The 6753-nt window shown below is 48.9% G+C and overlaps 1 pseudogene; it reads left to right on the forward strand.

Moving 5' to 3' along the window:
- The first annotated feature begins 4077 nt into the window (after positions 1-4077).
- On the forward strand, positions 4078-4954 carry LOC120787215 (annotated as a pseudogene).
- Positions 4955-6753: the final 1799 nt, after the last annotated feature.

Raw genomic sequence — 6753 nt, forward strand, 5'->3', positions numbered from 1 at the left:
GCTCTAGGAGACTTTAGGGCAGTAGCTGCACGATGTATGACCCTGGTGACCTAAGAGATGTCGAATATGATGCAGGAACCTCTCGGATACCTGACGAGAATCCTTTTACAACAAACAGCACCAAAATAGGCACGGCCATGCGCACTAAATTTCCTCTGCCAAACGCTGCAGCCATGCCCAAAATGCGCTGGGACTGCAAACAGAACCCACGCCGAATATATCAATGAAGCCAAGGAACTGTGGGTAAAGCACACAGGTTGTTGTCCGGTAACCAGGGTTCGCAGACCGAATGGTTCCGGCAGGCAGTGTTGAAAGGTGTTCCTGACACAGCCCAACAAAAAATGCGTGACAACCCGGACATGCTGGGCTGTGAGTCCCACGTGTGGGAGAAACACCTTATACATTATCTAACAGCTGCCCAGGACAAAAACCAACAGGATCAGGATGAGTTGCAGGATCTGAAGGCCCAGCTGCTTAAATTACAACTTAATGAGGCCAGACAGAAGGTTAGCGATAAAAAGAAAAACAAAGGAGACCAGCAGGCTAAATTGCTTATGGCTACGCAGGTAGAACCTGAAAGCTGGGACAGCGGTAATGATCAGGCTTATCCGGACCTTTACCCCACCCCTCCATGGGGGCCACAACTATCGAGAGGGGGAGGTAGACCTTATAGAGGGAGGGGAGGTTCGCTGAGGGAGGATTCGAGGTAACATGGGCGTGGGTCGTGCGGAGGAATCGTGCTTGTTTCATCTCGGTGACCCCAACCATTGGGTTCGCGACTGCCCCTGCAAACCACGACCACAACGAGGCAGCCCCTACCCGAGAGGAGGAGAGGAAATGGACTGCCACATGCTGTGCATCAGCCAACACCCAAGCGCTACTCAGTTCCCGCCTGGTATGATTTTGAGTGACACACCCCACAGAGCCGCCCTGACAAGTACCTAACGGCAGAACCGGTGCTGTCAGTCACTGTGGAGAACACCACGCTGCCCTTTCTAGTAGATACTGGTGCTACTGTATCTACAATAAAGACTGTGCCTAAGAACTCTTTATCATCTGACGTAATAACGGTGACAGGTTTCTCTGGGGTGTCCATTACTCTGCCATATACCAAACTTTTGTCTACTCTCCTGCAGTCCCGTCTAACCTCCTGGGGCGGGATTTGCTGACCCGAATGGGAGCCTCTATTCTCTGCACACCAGACGGTCTGACAGTAACTTTTCCTGACGGCACGCAGATACACTGTAACACCGCCTCTACCCTCTCCAGAGGCCAGTTCCTCATACAGCCAGTAGGGGAGAAAGCTGCTGACATCTATTGGGGTTTATTACGCAGTGAAACAGCAGCACGAGGGCATCCTGTCGGCCTACCTCCATTGGAAGCCCTGGATTTCTCAGCTACACCCTTATGTGACTCCTCCTGATCCCTACACGTAACCCTATTCTATGACAGGCAGAGTTCAATGGTATGAGAGTCAGTTTTCAGAACAGATCGAGGGACATGAATGGACTATTCACACTAACTGCATTTATGTGGCAAGAGTAGGGGTTGTAGCAGGAGTTGACCTTACAAACGAGCAACAGCAATGGTACATGATGGGTGAAGAGGCGGCGCCTCACGTGTCGCTCGCCCTCCATCCTGATCATCAGCCTAAAGAATTAGGGACGATCGTGAGAACAGCATTAGCACAGACAGATTGGCAGGCTTCAGCCGTGCCCCACGTGCACTATTCACCTAAAGCCGAAATTTACAAAATTCAGATCACTTGTAACGACACTGCCTTATTGGAACATGTTCAGGTCTCCAGACACCATGGTAGGGAGAAAACTGATCACCCCGACACAAGCACCATGCTACAGGATCTCCCTAACACCCTGTGGGCAACGGGACCCACGGACGTGGGTCTAGTCGAATGTGAACCTATTTCTTCCAGCTTAAATCTCCAGAACCGATTTGGATCAAACAGTACCCACACAAACCAAGGGCTGAAATAGGCATTGCAGATACCATTACTGGCTTGTTACAAAAGGGGGTCTTACAACCATCCACCTCGCAGTGGAACACGCCTATTCTTCCAATCGAAAAGAAAAACACGGGTAAATTTCGAATGGCGCATGACCTTAGGGCCATCAACGCTGCACTGTCGACCGCCACTATTCCAGTTCCCAACCCGTATGTGGCTTTGACAAACCTTGAACCCCAACACCAGTGGTTCACTTGCATTGATCTGGCAAACGCTTTCTTTTGCCTTCCGCTAGCTGCGGAGTGCAGGGACATCTTTTCGTTTACCTACCAAGGTCAGCAGCTGACTTACACCAGACTTCCCCAGGGTTTTGCTCTTTCACCGGGAATTTTTAATCACGTATTAAAAGACATGTTAGCAGACTGCGACCTGCCTCCTGACACCACCTTGATTCAGTACGTGGACGACCTCCTACTCGCTGCCCCGACTGCCTCGCTTTGTTTGACGGCCACTCGTTCTGTGTTGGCGCACCTTGCAAAGAAGGGATTCAAGGTTAGCAAGGAGAAATTGCAAGTTGCACGCAGGGTAGTCTCATTTTTGGGAAGACAGATTTCGCAGAAAGGGTCAGGATTATCCACGCAGCACAGAGACACCATCTTGCACCATACAAAACCACTCACCGTCAAAGACATGCTTTCCTTCCTAGGCCTTACTGGCTACAGCAGGAATTACATTCCTGACTACACCAGCCTCACAACACCCCTTAGGGACATGATCAGAGAACATGGCATGCGCAACCTCACTGCCCAGCTTAACTGGACGGCGCAGGCTGAAGAGGCCTTTATCAAGCTAAAACAGAGCCTCGCGACGGCATCAGAGCTCGCCATTCCAGACTATACTGCCCCGTTCTTTCTTGATGTTTCTGGAACAAACCTCTGTGTAAACGGGGTATTGTTCCAGAAAAAAGGGGGAGAGAGGAGAGTTCTGATGTACGTCAGCACAATGCTGGACAACATGGAAAAACGCCACCCAACTTGCACACAACAAGTAGCTGGCATTGCAAAAATCATTCAAAAAACAGCACACATCGTCATGGACCACCCTCTACACGTTCTAACAACACATAGCGTAGTGGCATATGTCCAATCCTCTGCATTTACACTCACACCACTGCGTCAAAGACGCATTTGCAACATATTGGAAGCACCAAACCTCACGTTCACACACGAAGGCATCAACATGGCAGAACAGATAGGATCAGGAGAACCCCACCAGTGCACAGAGAAAGTTCAGAAGGAGGAAAAGGTTAGAGAGGACTTACAAACAGAACCATTGACAGACGCAAGACAGTTGTTCACTGACGGTTGTTGCTACAGACATGACCAAAATGGCTTGATCTCCGCGTACGCAGTGGTAGAACAGACGGAACAGGGAACACGCATACTGAAAGCAGAAAAACTCACAGGACCGCAATCTGCTCAGAGGGCAGAAGTTGTAGCAGTCATTGAGGCTCTCAGAATCGGTCAGGGCCAGAACATCAACATTTACACTGACTCAGCGTATGCGGTAGGAGCAGTACACGTAGAGCTACCACAGTGGTTAAGGACTGGTTTCCTCACAGCGGCCAACAAACCCATTAAACATGAAACGGAGATGAAACAACTGACAGAAGCACTGATGCTTCCGAAACGAGTTGCAGTAATCAAATGCAAGGGACATGATAAAATGCAGAGTAGCACTAAAACAGGAAACGACGCGGCAGATGCAGCAGCGAAACAAGCAGCAGGCTACAACCACAATTTGGTAATGCTGTGTGCAGAGACAGAGGCAGTGAAAACAACACACAACACTGACACCGGATTAGAGCAGATTAAACAGGAGCAAGACAAAGCCTCTCCACAGGAGAAAACATTACTGATAGCTAGAGGATGCACAAACGTGCAGGGCATGTGGAGAGGACCGGACGGCAGGTTAATTCTGCCCCCTGGAATCAGACAAACTGCCATTGCAGAAGCACACGGAGTAGGACATGTGGGAGTGGCGCAGATGATGCGAAATTTGGAGCATTGGTGGCATCCATTTTTGAAAGATATGTGCAGACACCATGTGAACACATGCGAGAATGCATGCGTTACAACGCCAGGCCGACAGTCAAACCTCACCCAGGTCACTTCCCATTGATAGCAAAAACAGGTAGCGAAATCATCATTGACTACACAGACATGGTAATGCCAGTCAGGGGCTTCCGGTACCTGCTGGTGTGCATCGACGCCTATTCAGGATGGCCAGAGGCGGTCCCTACAAAGCGAAGATAGCAAAACAGTGATCAAATTCTTAATCAATCAGTACATTCCACGACACGGGTTCCCTGAGAAAGTAAGAACAGATAATGGTACACATTTCAAAACAAAGATCTCCAACAGGTTGAACAGTTGCTTGGGCTAGCACAAGTTCGAACCGTGTACCATCCCCAATCACAGGGCAAGGTAGAAAGAATGAATCAGACTCTCAAGACTAAATTGGGCAAAATCTGTGCACAGACCAAAATGACTTGGTTAGACGCCTGCCCCTAGCACTCATGTCTATTAGAAGCTCGGTAAACCAGAGCACGGGATTCACTCCCATGAGTTGACTACAGGAAGAGCATTTCCTGGACCACCGACAAAACTGACAGGACTAGGACACGACTCTCAAACTCTAACTCCAAAGCAGTATTTCCATGAATTACAGAGTCTCGTTGCAGCTTTAGAAGAAGTAAGTGGCGAGCGAGCAGGAGGAAGCAACGACAACGCCAGAGACTGAGTGGGTGTTACTGAGGGTCATCAAGAGAAAGTGGACGGAGCCAAGGTGGACCGGACCCTACAAAGTCACGAACACCTCCCATGCTGTCGGCTGGATGGTAAAGGTGACACCTGGTATCATTGGAGCCAATGTGCAGCGGCTGGACGCGCCAACCAGGTCACTGAAAGAAACACACAGGGCTCTGTGTGAAGACAACGCTGGAAAGACCACCAATCAACAAGGGACAGAATAATTCCTGGTGGCAATAAGGGGTGAGTAGTCTAACCAATAACCCTGAGAAGGGAAGAGGTGAAATAGCGTCCTTCTCCATCAAGTGGCGTGCCAAGCCACCAACCAGGATCATCGAGTATGAGGAAGTGAAGAAATGAATGAGCCACTCATCGATTTCTTTGTTTTGTTGGATGTTGGTAACTATGGTATTCCTTTGGGCACTCATACACCTGTCCACCACAGGAACCACAGTGTTATAAAACCAGCTGATTGCATTATATTACAAGTATATTTCTCTAAAAATAACGAAAAATAATAAATAATAAAATAAATATTTCGATACTAATAACGAGCTGTGTGACAGTAGAAAGGAAGAAGGTTGTAAGCTGTTTCAGGGTAACCCGCCTGAAACATAACAGTAGAATAGCCTGTTACAAGAAGGACATTGCTAAAATGTTGTATGGAAAATGGAAACCTCTGATAGGAGCAGGAGTCATCTCAGGGATTGTAGTGATAGTAATTTTGTCTCTAATTGAAGAGACTGCGGACAAAGCTACAAAACGAAACAATAGAAACATAACACCTGAAGAAGCATGCGGGTCCGACGGTAACACTCGGGACACCGAGCAGTCTGACTTGCTCTTCTGTTCACCCGCTAATGATTCTACAATAGTCATCATACCGTTTACCGCCTTGAAAAACCAATGGAGGCAGAACGGACAGGAGTGGGGTTGGTTGGTAGCTGAAACAGACGGCTATGACTGGTCATCGTACAGCATAGAGAATGTACGAACGGAGAGACAGAAGGTGAGCATGTCCAAAGATAACCACCAATTAATAATCTCATAATTCCACAGGAAGTTCCCAAATGCGTTTCATTCACCCTGGGAGCCTGGTCTAGCGGCTCTGACCCGCAGTTCCCAGTGACGCTTATGTTACAACTCGTCTGCCACGGCTGAGGCGACGCCTGCCACTGCTTTAAAAGGGGGCAGGGTGGTTGTTATCGGAAAAGGCGGCACGGATGATTGGTTTAATATCATTACAGGGATCTCAGCGACGGGGAACAATTGGCTCCTACTCGCGGAGCAAGCCGCAAACGCCTCTAGACAGAGCTGTAGTAGTGCATGGATCGAGACCCATGCTACGATCATCCCCGCAGTTATCACACCCGAATGCATTATTGATGTCATGAAGAATTCGGCACCAACCTTAGTCAATTGTACCCATTGGGACAGGGTATATCCGTTAACTTTTGCTACCAAATTGAAACCAATCTTTTCCACAAAAGTGGCTCCGGCTAACTTCACCTGTGTCCAGCTCACTGGCCGAAACGTGCTGGGCAACCTTGACCCTTCCCAATGTGCCGTCAATATCACCACCAACGGCGCCTTTAATCCCAAATCGCGAAGCGACATCTGGTGGTGGTGCGGTGAGGACAAATTGTACGATCGCCTCCCTCGCAATTCCTCCGGTTATTGTGCGACAGACCTTACTCCTGCCTGTCTCCTTTATCCCACTTCAGCGGAGAATTTACTTGATCGTTTTACTAGTCTGGTCCCCTATCGATGGAGACGTATCAAGCGCGATACCGGAGCTGCAGCCTGGTTGTCCCAAGGGGACCCCACGTATATTGACGCGATAGGAATTCCCCGTGGCGTCCCAGATGAGTATAAGTTAATTGACCAAGTTGCTGCCGGGTTTGAATCCACCCTCTGCTGGTGGTGCACTTTGAATAAGAATGTGGATAGAATTAATTACATCCATTATAATGTACAGAA

The sequence above is a fragment of the Xiphias gladius genome, unplaced genomic scaffold (assembly GCF_016859285.1).
Source record: "Xiphias gladius isolate SHS-SW01 ecotype Sanya breed wild unplaced genomic scaffold, ASM1685928v1 HiC_scaffold_1286, whole genome shotgun sequence".
NCBI lineage: Eukaryota > Metazoa > Chordata > Actinopteri > Istiophoriformes > Xiphiidae > Xiphias > Xiphias gladius.